Source organism: Marmota monax, unplaced genomic scaffold (genome assembly GCF_021218885.2).
Source record: "Marmota monax isolate L192 unplaced genomic scaffold, Marmota_monax_Labrador192_F-V1.1 WCK01_AAM20220418_F8-fsc00025, whole genome shotgun sequence".
NCBI classification, from domain to species: Eukaryota; Metazoa; Chordata; class Mammalia; order Rodentia; family Sciuridae; genus Marmota; species Marmota monax.
In genome coordinates, this window is record NW_026691950.1 from 12,291,669 (window position 1) to 12,312,174 (window position 20,506).

Consider the following 20,506-nt stretch of genomic DNA (forward strand, 5'->3'; position numbering starts at 1 on the left):
CTACCATCCAATTGCTATGAATGAAGAGACTATGCTCCCAGCCAAGGCCAGCACCCCCAGTTCCACGCTAGATCCCACCCCTTCTTGCTAACTCATTGTCATTGCTAATGAAGTTCTCCCTTCTCTCAGGCATTACTTTTCTCTCTCCTGGGTTTATTCGTCAGCATCAGAACATTGTTTTTTCCTCCCTTAAACTGTTCACTCGACCCATCACAGACACATTCTACTGGACTCTCTTGATGTTTTGTTTTGCTTTTGTTTTTGACCCCTATGAAACTTTTCCCATTAAGGTCCCCAATGGTGTCTACTTGCTGAGTCCAGCTATGAGACATAAGCCCTCATTTTCATTGCCCCAGGAGCAAAATTCACCAAGGTGACTGATGGCTCTCTTGTTCTTGAAATGATTCCTTCCTTCATCTGGCCCCCAGGATACTCCATTCTCCTGGTTTTCTTCCTTCCTCATCTGCTTCTCTTTCTTGGCCTCCTTTTCTGGTCCCTCCTCATCCTCCTCATCCCCCTCCCTTTTAATACTGGAGAATCCCATGGCCCAGTCCTTGGACTGCTTCTCTTTTCTGTCCATCCTCACTTTGCCGGTGGTCCCATTGAATCTCATGGTTTTAGATACCTTGTCTGTGATGATTTTCTCCAAATTTATGCCTCCATCCCTGGCACCTCCCCTTGAGGTCTCATATATCTAACTACCTTCTCAACATCTGTACTTAGGTGTCTATCTTTACATGTCAAAAAGCAAGTTCTTGCTTTTAGCACCAAATCGGCTTCTTCTTGGTCTTCTCAACCTCAGATAATGGCCACTCCGTTCTTTTAATTGCTCAGTACAAAAACCTCAGAGTCATTACCAATTGCTCTTTTTCTCTCATGCTCCATGTCCAAATCCATGAAGGATCCCTTGTGGCTCTTCCTTGAAAATATATTCTGATCTGGCCATTTTTTATCCCCTGCATTGCTATACCTGGGACAAGCCACTTAGACTCCTTGACTGGATACTTGCAAACTCCTAACTGCCTGCTTCATTTGTGCAAAGTCTGTTCTTAAATTGAACAACCAGAATGATCTTGCTAACCATTAGTCAAGTCAGGATCCTGCCCTTATTAAAATCCTCCCCTAGCTCCTCGTGGCTCTCTGAGAGAAAGTCAGACCCATTACACTGTGCAGGAAGCTCTGCATGATTGGGCTGTCCTCTCTAACCTCATGTCTTTCTTCTTCCTCTCCATGGCAGTTTTAAAACACAGCCTTCAAATTCTTTGACACTCCTCCCATTGAGAGGCCAGGGGTCACTGTTTCCTGCCTCCGGATCTGGCCTCTGTGACTGTTTGACCACTAGGTTACGGCAACTCCCATTTTTCGGCTTATGGGACACTCACTCTTTGAATGCAGCCATCGTGGATGGAGCAGGCTCCCAGTCTGTGAAGCAGGCCTGTGAACAGGAACCAAGGTCCCAGCTGACAGTCCCCACCACCTGCTCAGCTCCCCGCCAGCACCCACTTGCTAGCCACATGAGTGAACCTAATGGAAATTGGGTTCCCCAGGTGATGTCACCTGGAACTAAGGTAAGCTGCCCCCATCAGGTCCTGCCTGAACTGAAGATTTGTGGACAAAAAGATGATTATTTGTTTTAGCCATTAAGTTTTGTGGCACTCTGTCTCAGCCACAGAGGACCCCCCCCCCCCCCACACACACACACACCATGCAGCACCCTCCCTCCCTCCCTTGGCCACTCTGCCCTCTCTGTGTTCCCTGAACACTCACAGATGCTCATGTCTCGAGGTCTGTGCACTGGCTGTCCCCAACTAGAGTACATAGACACCCATGGCCGCCTCACTCAGGCCCTGTAGGCCGTTAATCACTGGTTATCTTTTCAGTAAGGCCTTCCCGCCTAAACTGGCAAAACCACATGAGCTCCCGCTTCCCCCTTTCCACTTTACTTTCCCCAGAGCAGTCCTCGCTGTCTCTCACACTGCATGATTTACTCACTTGGACTGTTCATGGTGTGTTAGGGCCACAGAAGGTAAGCCCCGCAGTGACAGGCATTTGGTCTGCTTCATTTCCTGCCAGGCCCTTTGTGCCTAGAACAACATCTCCCGCATGGTGCCACCTCAACTGATATTTGTGGTTCTGTTTTAGAAATACAGTGACCTTAGGAGACTGCTCCGTCTCGAATCACCCTTGCCCCCACCCTCTGCGTCACTGGGTCTCCGTCTTTCTCTTGCTGTCCGCCTTCCTACTGGGCTAGCGCAGCATCAACTCTCAGATGATCAGAGACCTTGGCAAGTTGTTCCCTATGCTGGAAAGACTTCCTCCTTCCCGCTGGCAGGAAATGCCTTTATATCGTATCCTGTGCTCACTCCATACCAGGGGTTATTCTGGAACTCAGAGCTCCAAGCTTTGTGTTTGCGAGCAAAACGTTGTAAAATTTCATCAACGAACAAGAGCAGAGTGAACAAGGTGCTTTGGTTATCTATTGCAGCGTAAAAAGCACCCCAAATTTTTGAAGGTGTAATATGACAGTCGTGTACTATTGTGCTCACGAATCTGCACTTGAAGCAGGGCTCCATGGGGACACTCTTCCTGTGCAGTATGTGGCATCAGCTGGGGCAAAGCAAGTAGAGGCTGGGCATTTGTTTTCAAGTTTGTGTTTTTAGAATTTAGAGAACCCTCCTCTGTCTCAGCACAGTTGGCTTTAAAACTGTATCAGACTTCATTCTCAAGAACATTCCAATTTGAAGGTCACTTACTCTGCCTAGATGGCATTGTCTCATCTCTGCGAAGCCCAGATGCCATTGACCAATGAGTGTATGACAATTGAAAAATGCATCAATTTAACTGCTCAAACCACTTAACCTTATTGCATTTTCTCTTCATTAATTTATTTAATATTTAGATTATGAAAATGGGAGTTTTATGTTGCATATCTATTTTTAGAATACTTTCTGACATATATGTGCTTTAGCAAATGTTTGACAAATTAACAATATTAATAGTAGATAATATTTATAATGGCTAGATGTATTGTTAATTTTTGATAGGCCCTATTTTTATACTTTATATAACTATCTTTGTTTTAGAAATCTTTATTATTCCTGTTTTGCAGGTGAGTAAACTGAGGCACAATAAGTTCCTCTATGAAGCTAGGTCTAGTGGCCACGCCTATAATCCCAACAATTTAGGAGGCTGAGACAAGAGGATCGCAAGCTCAAGGGCAAACCTCAGAAATTTAGCGAGGATCTCAGCAACTTGGGGAGACCCTGGTTTAAAATAAAAAGAGCTGGTGATGTGGCTCAATAGTAAAGTACCCCTGGGCTAAGTCCCCAGTAAGCACCCCCCACACACATACATACACACAGGGAAAGAAAAGATCATCTGTGAAAAGTCAGAGCTGGGATTCAGTTGGCCAGGACTTGGTGCCCCTTCTCTCAATCATCACTTAGGCACCGAATGATTTAGAGATGACACCGGAGAAGCACCATAACCCAACTAGAGGGATGAAGGACGGCTTCCAAAGAAGGTGATTTCTAAGCTGAGTCATAAAGGACAGATGGGAATATCCGATGAAGAAGCTGAGGAAGGAATTCTTGGCAGATTCACAAGATCGCCTGCTGACTTAACAGGCATTCTGCTAGGACCAGGCAATCCAAAGAGAAATAAGACATGATCCTTGACTTAGAGTCAGGAAAGTCAAGCAAATCATTAAAACAAAACATCTAGAGCTAACATGAATGTACAAAGGTGCTGCAGAAAGATAGAGGAAGCAGCAATCAAGCCAAGGTCAATAGCTCAGTGAGGGCTTCCCAGAGGAGGTAGCATTTGAGCTAAATGCACAAGTCAGACGAGGATTGGGAGGGCACTTGGGAAGATGGAATAACGTATTCAGTGGAAGAATAAAAAAGCTTCTTGAGACTAAGGAAACCTCAAATATGCTGGGAGAATCATCATGTTTTTCTTTCTTTAGTATTTCCAGTAAATGTGTCCGCTACCTTGTATCGCATTGCCTCATCCCCTTTGTGAGTTGAAGGTTGTGCTTGACATTGAAACTTTGTGTATCTTTCAGCAATTCAGACAACCACACACAGAGACAGTTCTCTATCCAAGGTACACACAGACTCATTCTTGTCATTTGCCTGGTATCCCTTCATCCAGGTGGGGATTGTGAATCTGACTCTCCTTCCTTCTCACACTGGAGGCCTTCAGCTCCCTCTCTTAGCACAGGGAAGAATCGCATATTGAAAGCCCTTCTGGGCATGGAACAGAGGAGGCAGGGGATACCCATGAACCTAAGTATTTCCCTGCCTTCCAGAGGCTATGCACCACTGCTCTGTAGGGCCTGCTTTGTGAGCCTCAAATCACAGCACAGCTGCCCTTTCCACATTCTCCAGTGCCCCTGTATGACCCAGGAGTTAAGGATCTGTTCTGAAGTCACACAGACAAATTATGTGACATGGGCACATGTCTCATTTTTTAAGCCTTCATGTCCTCATCTGTGAATTGTGATGTTATTAATATTATGCAGCATTTTTGAGGATTAAGAATTAATGCATTTGTAGAAGTTCAAGTCAACATTGGAAATAGGTCATAGCAAACGTTACACAAAAATGCGATTTAAGGATAAAATGGAATTTTTTAATTTGGATGATGAAAAAATCCAAGGAGTATTCCAAATAGCTTGATCCAAGGGCTCACATGCAGCTACCAGGATGTGATCTTCCTTTATCTCCTTGTTTTTTGGGTCTTTTTAAGGATCCACATTCTGGTAAAAAAAGGAAGACAAAAAGCCAGATCCCATTCTCCCATGTTCCAGCCCAATATTCAAATGAAAATCCTGGGCCTGGTATTTACTAGTTGAAGATGCCCATCCCAAACTTATGTCTATGACCAGGGAATGGAATATGCTAATTGGGTTGAGCCTGTGTTGTGAGCCCCCCTTTGAAGATAAGGAGGTGTGTCAATGTCACCCAAATATCAAGTTCTAAGAGTGGAAGAGAGGAACTCCCTAGAATAAAATTTGAATGTGCTATTGTTATGGTTTGGATGTGAGGTGTCCCCCAAAAGTTCATGTGTGAGACAGTGCAAGAAGGTTCAAAGGAGAAAGGATTGTGTTGTGAGAGCCTTAACACAATCAGTGAATTAATCCCCTGATAGGGATTAAGTGAGTGCTAAGTGAAGGCTGGTGGGTGTGGCTGGAGGAGGTGGTTCGTTGTGGGCGTGGCTATGGGGTGTATATTTGTATCTGGAGAGTAGAGTCTTTCTCTGCTTCCTGATCACCATGTGAGCTGCTCCCCTCTGTCACACTCTTCTGCCGTAATGTTCTGTCTCACCTTGAGCCCTGAGGAATGGAGCCAGCCTTCCATGGATGAACAACTCTGAAACCATGAGCCTTCAAATAGACTTTTCTTCAGCTATCATTGTTCTGGTTGGGTCCTTAAGTCATGGCAGTGAAAAGGCTAACTAAAACAACAATTTTAACAGGAAAAAAGGTGGAAAAAATGTAGTGGCCTAAAATACTATGTCCAGAGCAGTATGTAAAGCACCTGTCACCATGGGTGTAACATGGCAAGTGTTCCATGAATGATGTCCATCATCATCGTCACTGTGGCCATTATCATAGCATTAAGTTTCAGCTGTGAATATCTCAAACACGCTTCTTACAGAAGAGCCTGCCCAGTACTCAACTGAAAGAAAATATTACCAAGGGCAGAGATTTCTCATTTATAGCCGCCAAAATCCTCCTGAGCACTCTTTGGACATTTTGATATTTTCCTCATTCTATTTGATAGCCCTAACTACCCCAAACAAAATCCCCCCAAAATTTACCCACCCCCCAATCACAACCATTCAATTTCTTTCATTCCTCTTACCTATGAGAGTCTTTGATTTGGAAGAGAGTTAAAGAAACAAGAGAGGCATGGAGCATCTTTTTTCGTGAAGCCATACAGTTCTTTGGAAAGTGTGAGACATCACTCTGATCTCTGGGTGGCTTTACACATTGCTTCAGATCTACCAGCCCAGAAAAGATTCCCCTACCTCTTCCAAAGATCCTATAAGGGCTTAACAACTCCTTAACAAATCCTATCTTACATAAAGCAAGTACAATGATAGATATGTCTACAAATACAATGACACACTGTCCCCCAAATCCCATAGCATCCACTGTACAAGCTTGCATTATAGTTCCCTCCGCTTATTTCTTATCTTCTTACAGACTGTCCCCTATGCTGTCAGCAGAGTGCCTTGTAAAAAAGTAAACAAACACCACCAATCCCACGCATGACTGAATAAACTCATGACTTGGCTTAACAATCAATTGAGGAAATATTACAAGTTTAAAATGTGAAAGGATTAGAAAGTTATCTCGCTCATTCTATGTGCTGGAAAAATGAAAGGCTAAAGACCCAGGAAAGTCAATTCAGCTTGAAACTTACCCTGTGTTTCTAGTTGATATTGTTTGCATCAAAACTATCACAAAAATTATGGGCATAACATCGTCACAACAAATTTGTAGGATGATATGAATCATTTTTGAGTTTTTAGAATTTTATTTTGTTTGCTGTGATTCGGAACAATTGACATAACTTTGGACATCTGTTTTTCTTTTCCTTGAGACTTTGAACTCCATGATGTTCATTGCAATGAGCTTCAGTCAGTGACATAAAACAAGAACATAGTCCATATTTATCTTCTAGTGGCTACACACCACTGCTGGCTTAGGTTAAGATACAGAATTAAGGGCTTGGATCCTGGGAGCAGATTGCATGAATTTGAATTCTGACCCTGGAACATTCCAGCTATGTAATTATACACAAGTTATTCTCTTTATGCATCAATTTTCCACCCGATAATTGGATAGAATGATAGTATTCACCTCATAATGTTGCTGCGAGAATGAAAAATGATAATAGTCATAAAACATTTTTAAACATTGTATGTTAGCACATTATAATCCTACATGAATTTTATTTTTTAAAGAAAAGATATTAACTTGCAATTAACTCAGCTCTTATGTCATCCGTATGTGGCTGCTGGTCCAGTCTCTCTCAATCTAAAATTGTGCCATCAATTTTTTTTTTTTCCCAGACTACATATAGGACTTTGCATTTAACCTTGTCAAGTTTCTCTCTGGTGATGCTGGCTCAGCACCACTTTCATTTCCCTTCACTCTCTGCACCCCACCCACCCGTCCTGTCCCGTAGGTGTGAACAAGAGAGGTGGAAAAGAGAAGAGAAAGAAGTCCCCTGCACCCAACCATGTAGTCTTCCTCCATCGAGATTCACCTGCATCTTAACATTGGCACCCAACCAAATTTAAGTGGCTCTCATTACTTTTAAATGGAGCATACAGTTAAAATTTGACAAGCACATAAACTTCATAGCTGATCTGCAGGCAAAATGACTACCAAACTGATTTTTAACTGCCAGAAATAAGCTCAGGAGGTTGTTGTCCAAAGTACCCAGTAAAATGAAGTAAGGGTCCGAACAATGGGGACAGTCGTGAAGATTAAACTGCTGTGAGTGTCCACAGGTGGAATTAAGTGTCTGTCCTGTTAATGGACACAGACACAATTCAGGGAAACAAGCCATCCAAATACATCACTTGAATCCTGTTTGGCTGTTCTGACGTAGAAGAGAAGAAAAAAAAGAATCAGTTGGGGCAATGTAAGATACGGAACTACAGAAATAAACGTGCTGTCCCTGACATCTGTGTTTACAAATGCGTTATGTTAAGCAGCAGAGATTTTCCCTGTGGCTAGCCAATACCAAGATGGCGTCTTGCATTTTTTAACTTTTCCTTTAGCCCCCATCCTAAGGGCTGTCCTTACTATCTCTTTGCTTTCAGCTTTTACTTTCTCCATAAAGGAGTTGACAGAGACAGAGCTGGACAATGTCAGAAACGTGGCTCGGGGACCAACCTGCTCCCTTCCTTGGCTACTGAAAGTGAGTCTGTGCTGACTCCTGTTTAATGAAGTCGGCCCTCCCAGCCCCCAAGGTAGACACCTTCCCTCTCCAGAACCCGAGAGCGGGTTTGAATCAAAGAAATGACACATGCAGTGGCCAGATGTTTGGAGAGTAAGAAAGGGAGCTAAGTTCACACAATTGTTCTGCCTTCTCTCTTTCCGCTGAGGTTCTTTCCTGTGGGCTGCAGGACCCATTAACAGACAGCCCAGCTCTGAGCTTGTTCACGGGCAGCCCGAGCCTGCACTTGGGTGAGAGACGGCTAACAGGCGGCCTTCCTTTTCCTGTGCAGCTGGTGTTTGCAGGAGAACATGATTTGGAAGTTGATTTATTTACCCTTTCTTTTTTTTTTTAATGAATGGATGATGTCTGTTTTTTGAAACAATTAATGAACTCTAGTGATATGACTAGAACTTAATAGAAAAACATCCTTGGGCTACAGGTGGAAATGTAAGGACTTTGACTTTTGGAATGTTCATGATGCAATTGTCTCACTCAGAGGAGAGTCAGAAGATGTTTTCAGTCTTTAAAAAGAAGTCGATCAATTCTTGTTTATTACTCTATAGCCTTTGATTCATGAATGAAGAAAATCACTTTCTCTTGTGGAAGCGGGTGGGCTGCCGTGCACATCCCTTCATTTTGTCTCTGCTGTCTGTGGAGACTTTGAGGATGTTCATAGGGCACTTCAGCTGCAGAGAGGAAGAGAATGTTCCAGAAAGGACCTCCTCCTATGCTAACTCCTCCTCCCAAATCCTTTCAAAACTCCTGGAAATTTGAAACCTAAGAAACAGAGTCAACTAAAGTAAATGGGGGCAGGTCAGAGAAGATGTACTTCCGGGTCCTTCTCTAAAATGTTTACTTTTTTTTTTTTTGGAGTAATAATATGAAAACACACACCAATTTAGAAAACTTGAAGCAGTATTCAAAGAAAAATAATTCTTTCTCCCATCCCCACCCACTATCAGCCACCAGGTTCCTATAAAAGAGGCCACTGGTATCACATTTCTGGAGTATTCTTTGGGAGTCATCCCATGTAAATATAAACATTGGTACATGTGTATGCTTCTTAGATACACAAATGACAATAACGTACAACACACATTGTTCTGCACTTTGCTTTTTTCACTGAACAATGTGTCAGACAAAGGTCTTTTTTCTGCCCACAGAGCTATCAGGAGACAAAAGCTGTTCTTCAGTTCATTGATCTGCATCTGGTCCTGGCTTATAGCACTGACAACGAAAAAGGTGCCAAGTCAAACTCTGCCTCAGTCCCAGGTATTCCCAGCCCAGAGAAATAGAGTCATATTCAGAACTTCAGCACTTTCAATAACAAGAAGCATGGAGTGGGTACAGGGGAAGGGAAGGGACCATGTTGGATAGAATGTCCTAGGAAACCGACAGTTGAGCAGGACACACTTTGTGGTCCTGCAGAACAAAAATCCATGAGTTCCTTTCACTGCTTTAGTAAGTAAAACTCAAACTTATTACCCACCATAGCATCATTTTTGGTAGTTAAGGATCTCTAGGAGACAGATGCCACCATATTCTGAACTCAATATGAGGGAGGTGGAAGAGAACAGGCTTTGGAATTAGGCAGACTGGATGTCAATACTGGCTAAAGAAGTTATTAATTCAAGCAAGCTCTCAGAGTTTGGTTTTTCTTTATGTAAAATAGAGACACATACCTTCAAGAGGTTTTGTGACAAATGGTTTAAGAAAAGCAGGCCATGTAGGCGTTGCTACGACTCTACTAATGCTGCATAGTAAACGATCCTCAGTTCTCTGTGACTTGAACCATGAACCTTTGACACACTTCTGTGTCTGTGCAATATGATTTGGTGGCACTCAGCTGATCTGTCCTGAACTTTGAGTCAGGTTCGGGTCTGCTCCAGGGGTCTTGACTTGAGGTCAAAGGGCAGCAATTACCTGGGGACATACTTTTCTCATGGCACAAGGCAGATCTCAGGAGTGCTGGCAGGAACTTCCCATGCCTCTATAGCCTAGCTCATAACTAGCACACTGTTACTTCTGCCCACAGTCTAGTTAACCAAACAACGCGTGGCCAGGCCAAAGTCGAGGGGGCAGGAGGCTTACACTGTCCATAGTGGACCTCAGCAAAGACAAGTAGGGAAGGAAGACTCATTAACAATACATACAGACGCCCAGTCCAGCTCCAACACCTAGAAGGCTCCCATAAATGTGAGCTATTGTCATTGTAGTATCCAACAGGAAAGGTAGGAGATGGCAGTGAATTTATGAGAATTCTAAAATGGAAAGTAATGATTTCTAAAGGCATTTTTTAAAAGTCAGTCCATTTATCATTTGTTCTTCCCCTAATCAGAGTTGACATATATAGCCTCTGTAAAATTTTTTAAAAAGGAGTTCCCTCTAAGCAGATGTACCCCAGACCCAACAGCATGGCAAGTTACGGAACAGCAAGGTCCCAAGGTCCCCCTTCCATGAAGCAAGTACAGCTCTGCAAAGAGCCCGTGCTTGCAGGCTTGGAGAGCTGGAGGAGAACAACCCCTTGGCCAGGCACATTGTACAGTGCACAACCCGAACACCCTATGCCTCAGCTTTGCGCCTCAAAGTGGAAGGTGGCCTGGGAATCCCATCCTGTACTGGGCTCTGGCTCAGTGGCACCATCACTATTCACAACCTCCTTGGAGTTTTGGTTCACGGCTTTTGTTCTGCTTTCCAAGTTATGGACTAGAAAATTGGAACTTTGGGATCACAAGGACACCTCTTTCTCAGAAATCCTGCAGCTTCTCACATCTCATGTCTGAATCCAGGCCCAGGTGACCTAGTGGCTCCCAGGCAGCTACAGGGCCTGGAAGCTGGGATCACAGAGGAAGGTACAGACTTATACAACTTAATTTCCTTCATCCTGATTGACAGGATAAGGACAGAAGGAAGAGGGGGAAATTCTAAAGAAGCTTTATAAGGCAGTGACATTATAAGCTTGTGGATAGATAAGCCGCTTGTAGGGAGTAGGGTGCAAAGCAGCAAACTGTGGAGAGAGATACAGAGAGGGCCCCCATGCTTGCGGGCTTGGAGATGGGGTGGGAGTGGGAGACCCCTAAGTCTACACACAACAACCACCATGAGAAGAGGGGTGGAATTCAGTCCTGAGTTGCTTATTTGGAAGGTTAGTTAGTAAGCAGCTAGGAGATAGTAAGCCCATGGAGAAAAATATGAACTCTTCCTCAGGAGTTATTTGGACACTTTGCATAGAGAAGAGAGGGAGAGGAGGTGGCAGGGGAGGGCGGAAGAAGAGTAGGGGATAGGAAAGCACAGAAGAAGAGGAGAGACAGGGCAAGAACTGGGTTTGCTTTGCTCCCCTGGGTCAAGCACAAGGTCAGGCCTGGAGAGAGTGTCCATTCATGGGACAGTGTGTGAGTGGGAGAGACGAGGTCCGAGAAATTGCAACGCCAATGTCCACGATCCCACTAAAAGCATCTCCCAGCAACCAGGTGGGCCCTCTCAATTCCCACCACAGGGTTCCATATCTTATTTTCAAGACCACTACAGTCTCCTTCTGGCATAGCTTGTTAGTTCCGTCCAGACTTCCTCGATCATCTTTCTAGATTTGGGTTTTCTTTCTCCCCTATTCTCCTCTGCAGGCACAGTGAAGGGAGCATCCTTGCCCACTTGCCCTCTCTCTTTGGTTTTCCTGTTTCCCTGCCTGTAAGAGTCTGTTAGACACTTCCTGTGAGGTTTATTTGCAGTCTGACCTGTGAGTCTTTGAAATACTCACTCTCTCGAGGTCTCTCACTCCAGTGACACCCAGAGGCCTCCCTTAGCAAGGCATGGGTAATAACAGCTTGTCTGCAGATAATAGTTGCCAGGTTCTTTTCACCCGGGCTGTCTACGTGGAAATTTCTGGAAAAAAGCAGAAGTTCCCGGTGTGAACTGTCCTTGGATACTGTCCAGAAACAAAACTTTTGTCCTCCTCTGATTCTGTCAAATATGGTTGGGTACAGTCAGGTCTTAAAGGCTTGCGCCAGGACACTCACACTTAGGGGTACATCTCGCCACTCAGGAACTCAGCCTCCATCCCAGACATTTCCAGGTCCATTCAGGACCCAGCTGCTGGTGCGGAGATTCAACATTCTGGGGATGGCGTGTTTATTTCGAAACAATCATGAGGCTTGATTTGATGTAGTGAAAGAAATTAGTGCTTGCTGAATACGGCCCAATTATTACTGCATTAATTCATCCAGATTAGCAGCTGACATTGGCTGGGAGGCACACGTCAGGACATTTCAATACATTTGGCTGAAAAGAACTGCTTCTCGGAGGCTGTGGAACCTCCCCACCGCCACTTCAAAGCCAGATGATGACTCCATATTTGGAATGACTTTCACATCAAGGGTATAGGGCTTTATTTTAATGCTAGCTGGAAATGGACAAGCCAAAGCATGGTTGGAAGATGCCCCCAAAGTTAGACATCAACCTGGCACCCTTTGAGAGCTGATTTTTCCCCCCAAGTCCATGTTCTGACCAGAAAATGACTTTTCAAAGATGGAAGAAACTAGAGCACACTCCTAAGGAAAGATAGCCACACATCTTCTTGAGGACAGTGTGGACATCAGGCTCCTGGTGTGAAGCTCCACCTTGTGAAGCCATTAAGTGTGCTCTCTGCTACAAGTAACAGTGGCTTAAATGAATAAAGGATTATGTTCTCACTGTTGTCAGCTGAATTGGGTCCTACAGAGTTCATATGTTAAAACCCCAAAATCCACCACCCCAGAATGTGACTATCTGGAGACAGGGCCTTTACAGAGATTAGATTAAAATGAATCAGGGCCTTGGGTAGGCCCTTCTGTTACTCAGGATTCTCCAGAAAAACAGAACCAATAAGATATACGCGCACACACACACAGACGATGGAGAATTGGCTCACATAATTATGGAGCCCCGGAAGTTCCAAGACCCAAGATCCAGAGGTGAGTTGGCAGGCTGGAGACCCAGGAGAGCTGATGGTGTGAGTTTTACCTGAAAGAAAGCAGGCTTGAGGCCCAGGAAGAGCTGGTATTCCTGTGAGAGTCTAAAGGCTGGAACAAAGCTGGTGTCTGAAGGCCATCAGGCAGGAAGAAGTCTCCCTTACTCAGAAGAGAGTGAACTTTTTGTTCTCTTCAGGACTTTTACTGATTGGGTGAGGCCCAGCCACATGAGGAAGACAAATCCGCTTTATTCCATCTACTGATTTGAATGTTAATGTCACCCAGAAACATGGTTATGGTTTAGACAATGAGGTGTCTATAAGGTCCTTCTTAGCATCTGGGCAGCCATCTTAAATGATAGCCGCCATTTTCCCACCCAAGGGCCTTTCCAGGGAAGGCTCACCACTCCCTCATACCGACCCAACCCTTCAACATCCGAATTCTTTCCTACCACTTCTTCTTACCAATCCACCCTTAAACCAGCTTTAGGATCCATGTAGCTCTGATCCTTGAGCCTGCCCATAAAAGCCCCAAAATCCAAGCCTGTCCTGCCTCTCTCCATTTATGGAGAGATGTGCTATGATTTGTCAGCTCTGGCAAAAGAACTCTCTTGTGTCTCTCTGCCTGATCTCTGTCTTTCATTTCTCTTTCAGCCATCTCCTGCTTCCTTGATTTCCTTTCAGTGTCCTCCCCACCCCAAAAGCTCATGTATGAGACAATTCAAGAAAGTTTGCAGGAGAAATGATTGGGTTATGAGAACCTTAACCCAATCAGTGAATTAGTCCCCTGATGGGATTAACTTGGTGGTGACTGAGGCAGGTGGGGTGTAGCTGGAGGTCCCTGGGGCTTGCCTTTGTGCTATATATTTTGCATCGGGCAAGTGGAGCCACTCTCTCTGCTTCTGATCATCATGTGAGCTGCTTCCCTCCACCACACTCTGACTAGCATTTTTATAATAAGGGAAAATTTCGATACAAAAAGACACAGGAGGGTGGTATATGCACAGAGGAAAGATCATGTGAGAACACAGGGAGAAGGTGGCCATCTATAAGCCTAGCAGAGAAGCCTAGGAGGAAACCAAACCTAATGACAGCTTGATCTTGGACTTCCAGCCTCCAGAGCTATAAGAAAGCAAAGCTCTGTTGTTTAAACACCCAGTCTGTGTGCTTTTGTCATGGTAACCCCAGCAAATTAGTACCCTAACACAGCAAGAAGTCACAGCTGTTATGCTGTTCCCAAAGTCCAGTGGTATCTCTCTTTGGAATTCTTTGGGGCTCTTATGCATTGACACCAAGATCACATGATGGCTCAGCATTCCAGACAGGAAGAAGGGGCAGGAGGGTGAGGGAGAAGGCTCTCTCCTGGTAAACCTTCAGGACAAAAAGACCAATCCAGAGCACACCTCTCTGATCATATTGGCCAAAACTGTGTCCCATGGTTCTAAGACCTGTAAGAGAAGCTAAAAATAAAATTGGAAACTTCTCAGACTTGAGGGTGAAAGAAGGCAATGGGGAGAGTGTTGGGACGGATGTTGAGTGAGCCATCCTTCATGGTGTGTAATGACTTGGTTACCAAAGAACTTCATGCCAGGGATGTTTGCACAGGTGGACACTGGATAAAGCTTTTGTGTTTGAAATGGTTGTTTGGGGTTAGCTCTCCTTGTTAGGCATGTTTTCAGTCCCTCCTTAGATTCTCTGGGCACCATTTTTTTTGTATATACTTCCTCCATCTCCTTCAGGGGACCAAACAGCTACACTGAGGCCTGGGCAGTTTTCTCATGTGAGGCTCACAGGTGCTTGACCCTCTCCTTAGGGGCCTCCATGTGCTGAGACTGGTGAGTCTCATGGCCTTCTGTTTATAGTGGCTTTTGTCTTTCCTGGTCTTGGATAAAACACTTCACCTCACGTAGCACATTCTGGTTTCTCAAGCAGCTCCCAGCAAGGCCCCATAGATGCCACCTAGAAGTGAGAAGAATTGTCTATGGAGCAAATGCCACAGATCCTCCAAAGACTCTAGAGGAGGTCCAGCCTTTTCCAGCTTCCAGTGGCTCTGGGCTGCATCCCTCCAATCCTGGCCTTCCTGGGCACATCGACTCACCCTCTTCTGTCTCTTGGATCTCCTTCATGTGTCTCTTGTAAGGAGAATTGACATTGGATTTAAGGTCCACCTGGATAATCCAGATCTCTTTATCTCAAAATCCTTAATTATATCTGAAAAACCTCCTCCCCCCCCCCCCCGCAAATAAAGTCCCATTCACAGCTTCCAGAAGGTGAGAGGTAGACATACTTTGGGGGAGGCCACTATAGACACCCCTGCTGATCCATGAATAGCATCACAAGGCTCGTCATGGCAGGTGGTGAAGCTGTGGCCAACAGAGTAGCACACCCTCTTCGCATGGCTCTCTGTTATCACATTTCCTTTTCTCTCTGTCCAGAGGATACACTTCTCAAATGAAGCATCCCTACTCAATCCTGGCCTCAGGGCCTGGTTTCCAGAAGATGAAGGCTAAAGTGATCCTTAAATAATAATTTTACAGATCATAGTTATCTTGGGCCACTCAGGCTGTTCTAACAAAATACCATAGCCTGGGTACCCTCTGAACAACAAAAATTATTTCTCATAGTTCTGTGGGATAGAAAGTCCAAGATTAAAGCATTGGAAGATTTGGTTTCAGGTGAGGGTCCATTCTCTGGCTTCTTCAAGATGAGTTTTCACATGGTGGAAGGAGCTTGATAACTCTCTAGGGTCTTTTTTATAAGGACACTAATTCCAAAGAAGCAGGCTCTACTCATGTGACATAATCACCTCCCAATGACCTCACTTCCAACTACCATCTCCTTGGTGGTTAGGATTTCATCGTATGAATTTTGGGGAGAGGAGACTTAAGCATTCAGATCCTACCAACAGTGTATCCAGAGCCCAAGTTTTAGTATTAGACCTGAATTCAAGTCCAGACCCTGCCAATTACTAGCTTTGTGTCCTCAGACAGGTCATTCATTTATAGTCTCTAAACCCATTTTTTTACCTTCAAATAAATGTGATAATAATTTTCAGTTATAGGGATGTGACAGAGAGTAAGTGAAATTATGTGCATAAAAACACCTGGCATGTAATAGGTACCAAGTACACATCAGCTATTGTGATTATTGATACACAAACGGATGTTAGCAAACATTCCCTCCCCATATACAGTACACTAACCCTGCTATGGTTGTGGGGAAATGTGGATGAAGTCCACAGTACATGCTGTCCTCACTCCCACATAGCCAGCAAGAGGCCAGCATCCCTTTATAGCTCCCATCATGTGCCTTTGAAGAAGAACATGTCTCTGTCAGCGTTCACTGAAAGAACCAAGCTTTCTAGATCTTACGTGACTTGTCTCCGACTCACTAATCCATCTTACTTCCTATCCTTCCTTCCAGGGGTCCTAAGCCCCTCCTTTGCTGGTCTGTTACCAGTACCGAATGGACCGCACTTCCTGCTGTACTTGAACGCTCTCCCACTTCTCATTCTTTCATTCATGCACCAGAGCACTTTCAAAATGCTAAGTGCCTCGCAGCATTGTCCCATCCAATGGAACAGAATGGTGGCAAAGCAGGCAGTCTCTGCCTCTCTATATTTATAAATTGGAAGAGAGGAAAATACGTTATTCTAGTGAAATATGCTCAGGCTTCTGAAAGGGACACTACTGGGAGATATAGAAAGCAACAGCAGAGAAATCAAAACTATGCTCTGCTGACCCAAATCTCACCCTGCTGCAAGGCCCGTCACCAAACAGCACTGCCCAAACCCACCAGACAAACTGTCCTCCGGGTACTTTACCAAGTCATATTGAAGGGCACTTGCCTTGCGCTAGACTTTGAGCTAAATACTTTATGTTTCCAATGTGTGGTTGAACTTTTACCCCAATCTCATTAAGCAAATGATCACCACTCGGTAGACAAAGAAAGTGAAACTTAAAGACTCACGTGAATAGACCTTGGTCTCAATGCTAAAATCCTTCCCCAAATCCTCTTCCCACAGACTGTCCCTGTCTGCCCACTTCCTGGGATCTTTCAATGTCCCTTCATCCAAGAAGCCTCCCTGGACTGCTCACTCTTAAGGAGCCCACTCTGAGTCACTCTTACCCATCCCTGGTTTCTTCATAGCCCTTATTGTGCTTTGAAATTATTTGTTAATTGTTTTTGCATGCTTATTGTTTATCTCCATTAGAATGTCTGCGTCCTATGAGGATAAGAAAGGTCACCTTCTCTAAGCTGGTCACGTGTGTCCTTTGCACTTAGATATCCAGTACTTAGTAGGCCTTCGTTTAATGCCTGTTGAATAAATTAATGACTATAACCAAGGTCATACGCTAGTCAGTGCCAGAGTTGAGCTTTCAACCTAGATGTCTTTCTTTGAAGTCCAGGATTTCATTCCTTTTATAGACTTCCTACTATTCATCTTGCTTTAGAGTTTATTTACTTTTCTGCCTCTGCTTCGTGGCTCTGAGGGCAATAGAAACTACGTCACAGGCGTCTTTGTATCTCTTGGGCTCCTGTAGGGACACTGTCTTGTTCCCCAGATACCCCGCCCATATTTGCCGAGATAAATTGAGTTTGTTTCCATGACAACGACGGAGGAGGAAGAAGGGCTCTGCGGCCCTGGATGATTTTCCTCTCCTCTCCTTAGAGATTAGCATGACAGATTGTGGATGAGTCCTCCTCAGAGCTCCCAGCAGGCAGGTCATCAGGCCTGCCCCAGGCCCAACGGGTCATCTACAGCCTTGGGAGGGAGGTGTTACCCTGACGCTGAGTCAGCTGGGCTCTGTAAAGAGTGGCCACCGCTTCCAGCCTGAGTGACGCACATCCCATGGGTGGAGATGGGAGCCCAGTCTCCATTGGAGGATTGAGGTCCAAGCCCTCAAGTTTAAGAAGATGGCAGTCTTTATGGCACAGAAACTCACTCAGACCTTTACCTGGCAGGATTCTCCTCCACTAAGGAGGAAGGCAGAGCTCTGCCGTGGGAGGACCTCCATCCTCTCCCACAGAAATGGACATAGCTCAGCAGAGATGCTCCTGATTCGTGGCAGCCCTCACCCTCACCCTGGCTCCTGACTTTTCACATTTTTCTCAAGCTAAAAACTCAATGGGATTGTACAGAGCTCCTTGTCCAGTTCCTTCATCTGTGCCTGTGGAGAGATGCAGCCGTGCAGTGTTTCTTGGAAGCTTGCAAAAAAATTCACACCATTGTCACCAGAAAACTGAAAGGAATAAAGAAGTCAAAGTCATCTCTGGTGCCCAGTACCAGGTAGACAACCTTGAAGGCCAAGGCCCTCTCTGGAGCCAAGAGAAGGGAACGTGTCGGCATCAGGAAGTTCAGAGAGCTCCTGTCTCCTCCAGGGGACCAGTCACAGCCATGACAGCTGTCTCTCCTTCCCCACACTGTCGCTTTGGGCGGCACTTAGACAAGGCAGTCTACTTTCCAGAACTGACAAAGAAGGCAGCTACCTATAGGGTATGATTTGACAGCAGCTAAATATGACTTCTGTCCTTCAAGACACCCCGTTGCCTCAGTTTTCTTCATTAGCCGAATTCCCTTGGGTCTCACAGAATTGACACTTAAGAAAACACTCCTGAAATGCAAACTCTCCTAAAAAGGCTGATAATGCACAAGAAGGGAGTTGGCAAACTTGTGCCGTAAAGGGTCAGATAGTCGATATTTGTGCTATGTGGACAGTACCGTCTCTGTTGCAACTAGTCCCCTCTAGAATGTAGAGCAAAGCAGCCGTGGACAGGTGGGGATGGATGGGCATGTCTATATTTTGGATAAACTTTATTTACAAACCCAGACAGGAGGCTAGATTTGGCCCAAGAACCAACATTTGCTAAACCAGCACAAGACTGTAAGTCGGTGACCTTTTCTTACCATCTCTTTATCCCCAGGCCTTTCCTGTGAGGTGCAAGAGGTGCGGAGATGGTCTTTGTTGAAGGGCTTGTCAACTAACAACAGTTCAAGAGAAGCTTCTGGACCATTGATCTTTCCAAAAAAGAGATGAGATGAAGAGCAGAGTGCATTTTCAGCGACACTGGACTGAGGAGGCTAGACTCCAAAAATCACATTTGCTGCCTTGATACTTCTAATCGAAGAGATCCTATTGGTTATGCTCATAAATCCCCCAATCCAATAACTTGCTAAGTCACTGTGTCCCCCTATTTTGATAATGATCAGCAAGGAACCTAGAGCATGGTCACTCTCCAGCATTGGCACTTTTGTTATATCCCTGCACTCCAGAAAGATATTTGCTCTTGTTGTTTCATAGAAGGAACCAGAATCCCACTATTCTGACTCAGATCAGGATGCTCTAGGGTAAGGGGTTAGCTGTTCTCCCAAAGCCAGCTCTGCAATACCATGTCTTACTTACCATCTTTCTTCCCTTAAGGCAATGTACCCCTGTGACAATCACAGAACCTAAGACGCCTGTTGGTGTCTTTGGTGGAAGTGATGATGGTGAATCTCATCATTGATTTTAGGAGATGATAGACACTACTATCTTAACTTCAACTGTTTTCTGGACAATCATCTTGGCTTAGTAGAGGTTGGAGCACAAAGGGCTGAGTTGGGTGTACTCATTGCAGTTCTAAACATCTGGGGACTTTGCGTCAGTCAGAATAAGTAAGGTTATGCTGCAATAATAAAAAGACCCCACATGTTTCAGCTTCTTAACAACCCAGATTTCTTTCTTGTTCACATCACATTTCCAGCATGGATTGACAGGCAGGCTGTACTCACTAGGCATTCAGGGACCCAGTTAATGCAAGATCCACAATGACACAAGCCTTCTTGGTCATCTTCTAAAGGGAAAATCACATTATGGCTTCCAAAGCCTTTGCCCAGAGGTGCCATGTCTGCTTACCTCTCGTGGACAAAATAAGTGACATGCCACAAGGGTTCAATAAATGAAATTCAACCATGTTCCTGGAAGGATGAAATCATTGTGAACAGGCTTAATGACTACTATATAATCTGAATAAATTCAGGGGAATCTACATGCAGGAGGAGTCAAACAGCCTAACAGGAAAGACACCTAATTAGAAGCTGAGTGCTTCCAAGGGGAAAACTAGGAAGGCCCTAGAAGTGAGAGTTAATCTGAATATTTCAGATGGTGTAGCAAATGAGAACAACACACATCATGAAAAGGGAGATTCTTGAGGGCCCAGTTGAAGTTATGGCCTGAAGCAGGTATTGAGGAAAGTGATAAGTTCACAGTGAGAGAAACAGTCCACTGGCTTCTCCCAGAAGAAGCAAATGTTTTAAAAATTGGAGAAAAATATCACAAGTTTCTGTCTAGAATCAAGGGCTATGTTTGAATATGATTTATCCTCCAAACTCATGCCAAATTTTATCTCCATGATGAGTTAGTAAGGTGGTAGAAATTTAATCCCACTACAGGGTTTTAAGGCAGGGCATTTGGTAAATGGTTAGGATTAAATAAGGTCATTAGGGTGAAGCCCATGAGTGAATTCTGAGGCTTTATAAGAAGAGGGAGGGACCAGACACACGTACAAGTCCCCTCCCCATCTCTTGCCGCGTGATCCCCTGGGCCACTCTGGGACTAAA

General features: G+C 44.7%; 1 long non-coding RNA gene across 1 annotated transcript; it reads left to right on the forward strand.

Moving 5' to 3' along the window:
- Positions 1 to 644: 644 nt before the first annotated feature.
- Positions 645 to 19,859, forward strand: LOC131424944 (uncharacterized). The gene is made up of 3 exons (XR_009228617.1): positions 645 to 1,568; positions 9,128 to 9,236; positions 18,832 to 19,859. It is a non-coding gene; the product is annotated as an uncharacterized LOC131424944 (long non-coding RNA).
- The last annotated feature ends 647 nt before the right edge of the window (positions 19,860 to 20,506 follow it).